General features: G+C 39.5%; 1 pseudogene; it reads left to right on the forward strand.

The window, feature by feature from the left end:
* Positions 1-1,759: 1,759 nt before the first annotated feature.
* On the forward strand, positions 1,760-3,247 carry LOC114896263 (annotated as a pseudogene).
* Positions 3,248-4,116: the final 869 nt, after the last annotated feature.

Consider the following 4,116-nt stretch of genomic DNA (forward strand, 5'->3'; position numbering starts at 1 on the left):
ATTCATTTTGTTTGGGACTCTCTGTGCTTCCTGGACCTGGATGTCTGTTTCCTTTCCCAGGTTAGGGAAGTTTTCACCTACTATGTCTTGAAATAATTTCTCTGCTCTTCTATCTCGGTTTTCCTTCTGGAGCTCCTATATGCAAATGTTTGTATGCTTGATGTTATCCCAGAGGTTCCTTAAACCATCTTCATTTTTTAAAATTCTTTTTTTCTGTTCTGCCTGGTAGATTTCCACTACTCTGTGTTCCAGGCTGCTTATCTGTTTTTTTGTATCATCTAATCTACTGTTGATTCCTTGCAGTGTATTTTTTATTTCAGTTATTATATTCTTCAGCTCTGTTTGGTTCTTTATGTATCCAACCCTTTGTTAAACTTCTGTGTCCCAAGTTCATTGAGCATCTTTATGATTCTTACCTTGAACTCTTTATTGGTAGATTGCTTATCTCAACTTCATTTAGTTCTTTTTCTGAGATTCTGTCCTGTTCCTTTGTTTGGAACATATTCCTTTGTCTTGTCATTTTGCCTAATTCTCTGTTTATTTCTGTGTATTACATATATTGGTTACGCTTCCAATCCTTGAGGACTGTCCTTAGGTCTGAGTCATCTTCTGATGCCTGGCAGCACACTTCCCTCTGGTCACCAGAGCTATATGCTCTAGGGTGCCCCTGTGTGGGCTGTGTGGGCCCTTCGACTGCGGTGGAGCCAACTATTTTGGATGTGCTGGTAATGCACGGCTGGCCTCTTGCCCAGTTTACTACCAGGTTCTGCCTTGTGGAGTGGCTTCCAAGCCACTGATAGGCAGGGCCAGGTCCTGGAGCAGCTGGCTGTGAGGCTCAGGGGGCCCCAGGGCTGGTGACAGTCCACTGGTAAGTATGACCAGGTCCTGGTGTACTGCCCCCAGGGTTGATGCCAGCTTGCTGGTTGGTGGTGCCAGGTCCTGGTGCAGTGGGCTGTGTGGCCTGGGGCATGCCAGAGCTATTGTCACCTACTGGTGGGTGGGCAAGTCCCTAGCGCTAATAGGCTAAGAGAGGACTCCAAATGTTACTTGGCAGTACCAGCTTCCTCATGGTAGAACAAGCTCCCAAATACGGCTGTGGCCATGTCTATATCCCCAGGGGGGGTCACAGTTGTCTCCTGCTTCTCTGTGATGCTTTCCAAAAACAGCAAGTGGGTCTGACCCAGGCCACTTACTTAATTTAAAATTACTGCTTCTTCCCTGAAAGCATGTGAGATTTTGTGTGCGCCCTTTAAGAGAGGAGTCTGTTTCTCACAGCCCTCTGGCTCTGCCATATACAAGTCCTTCTGGTCTTCAAAGCCACACATTCTGCGAAGGCTGTGGTGGGGTTTGTACCCCTTGCTCCTTGGGGAGAACCTCTGAAATTGTGGTTATCCCCTCATTTGTTAATCACCTACCTGGGAGTGTGGGTCTTGACCATATATAGTGTCTCCTCCTCTCTTAGCCGTCTCACTGTGGTACCTTCTTTAAACTTTTAGTCATGGAAAGTCTTCAGGTCGTTCTCATCAACAGTTGCTCTGTATGTCATTGCAGTTTTTCTGTGCCTGTGGGAGGAGGTGGGCTCAGTGTCTTCCTGCTCCTCTTTATGAATGAAGAAACTAAGGCACAGCTCTCCCTCTCCCTCTGTCACATCCACAGTCCCATGTCTGCATGCAGGGAACTATCTGCTAGCTCTGTACTGCCCCCTGTATGACACTCTAGGCTGTGGGCCCTCTGTGGCCCCAGTCACTCTACCAGAAAGATGGCCACACTCACGGTAGTCATGACACAGAATGATGGATGTTTTAGTACTTTGGATGGAATTCAACCTTTTCAGCTTCAAATCTGAAAGCAGAAATCTAGTTGGACTAAAAAGCAAAAAACATACATGCAGCAGAAAATTTTAAAATTCAAGTTATTAATAGAAAAAGGTAAACGGTTATCTCTACCACCAAAAAAAAAAAAAAAGATTTCATTATTGAGCATAGTGTAGTGGAAAAATTTTAAATAAATTATCAGCAGGAAAAATTGAAAAAGCAAGAGTCCAGCAACAATTGGCCAAAATACATAATGATGTAAAGAGACTTCACCATCAGTTAAAACAAGTGACACTTAGACCTGATTTTGCTGAAAGCTCAGAGAAATAATAGAAAAAATGGAAAATGCAATAAGCACTTTTAGATAAGAGCAGAGACTGATATATGAAGAGCTTATTAAAGAAAACAACTAAAACTGACTTGACTGCCGTATCCAGGAAAATTGACATGTGGACTTTGGGTCACTCAGAAATGCAGAGAGCTTTCAGAACAATGTCAAGTAAGGTTCATGTAGACAAAGTACCATCACATACTCTTCTAGCAGAAATGATAGATTTTGAAAAATTCTTTCAGCAAACAGGAGTGCAACAAGGGCACTGGATGACTTGGATCATCAGACCTTTGTAAAAGTGAGAAACAAACATAAAGAGAAGACAATATTTATGGGAGAAATTCTAGAACCTTATCCTGAAAGAACACAGCATTAAGTGCAACAACATGAGAAATTATACAAAAATTTCTGACTGTAGTAAAAAGAAAGAGTCTATTCAGAATTGGAACGCTAAAAGCAGCAAAAAAAAAGAGGAAATGGTCAAGTTAAAGAAAGAGAATATAACTATGCTTTTTCACAATAAACAAGAAGATGATGAAAGGAAAAACAGGAACAAAGAAGAATCATAAATTGTCAGTTGAAGCTTGGGAAGAATAGAAAAGTATCTAAATGTCAATGAGATATGTTTCTCATATTTAAAAGAACTTAAAAGAAGAAGAAAAGGAAGAGCAAAAGTAGCAGAGGAGCACCAATGCCAGTTTAGACTAAGATTACTATTATCACGTTACATCGAGAAGAAGAATTAAAAAGAGGAAGAACTTGTGAGGCTTGAAAAAGAAATAAGTGAAAAGTTAGACAAGGCAGAAAAAGGAAAACTGTTGCCGATGCAATTTTCAGGTTTCAAGAAAGAGATTTACATAAACTTGAACTGAAAATTCTAGATAGACAGGCAAAGGAAAAGGTAAAGGTAGAACAAAAAAGACTGGAAAAATTACAAGAAAAGCAAGAAAAGAGTGAAAAAATGTTAGTAGATCCCTCTAGGTTTTACAAAACTTTTACCAAAGGTTGGAAAGAATGGCCCAAAGATGTAGGATCATCAAGTTCTGGGCCACTGCTTCATATTCCACATGGGGCTATTCCAATCTGCAGACAAAGAGACTAGAGAAGAATATGAGATAATGAACTTGGCACACAGTTGATGAGAATGTTAATATTCAGTTATTCTGGGAAACACAGTGACAACTACGTTCTTTAAATATCACTAGCCTAATCGATTGATTATTCATTACAATTGCATGTGAATTGGGAGATATTACATTCCACACTGACATTGCCGTTATTATTTCCTGTTTATACTAAGAGGGCAGTTAGTTTACAGGTTGGCCTATTACTGATGTCAAAACTATTTAAATAAGTTTATGTTAGAAACATTATTTCACTGAATGCACAAAACATTTAGAAGGTTTAGTTTATGGCATATCAAAATTAATTGGGACAATGTTAGAGTGACATTTTTTAAACCCCTGATTCACAACTTTTAGAACCCGGATGTCAGTTAGCTTGAGTCATAGGAATGTAAAGTTCTCCTTTTAGAGTTGTAAAATAAGTTAACACTTTTTCTAAGTTTAACAAACTGGTAGCTTGGCAATTAGTGAACTTTTGTATAACAAGCATTATCTATTTGTTTGAAGAGAAAAAAAAAGAAAAAGAAAGAAAACGAAAAAAAAAAAAAACCTAAGACAGAAAGTTCCCCAAGTCCACAAAGTCATAACAGAGCTGAGATTCAAACCCAGTGTGTCTGGTTCTAGAGTCCATCCTCTTAACCACTATGCAGATTGCTCCCCACAGCAGAAAACTTTAAAGATCTAACGAATATTCTCACGGATCTTGAGAAAGTATTACTGCCTTAAAACAAGAAAAGGATGCTCTGAGAAAAGTGTAAACAGCGACCTGGAAAGCGCTCTTAGCTGTTAAAAATTTGAATGAGAAAAACCAAACAATTAAAGGACCAGACCACAATATCCTAGTTAC

The sequence above is a fragment of the Monodon monoceros genome, unplaced genomic scaffold (assembly GCF_005190385.1).
Source record: "Monodon monoceros isolate NGI ecotype Baffin Bay Population unplaced genomic scaffold, NGI_Narwhal_1 Super_Scaffold_15, whole genome shotgun sequence".
Taxonomy (NCBI): Eukaryota; Metazoa; Chordata; class Mammalia; order Artiodactyla; family Monodontidae; genus Monodon; species Monodon monoceros.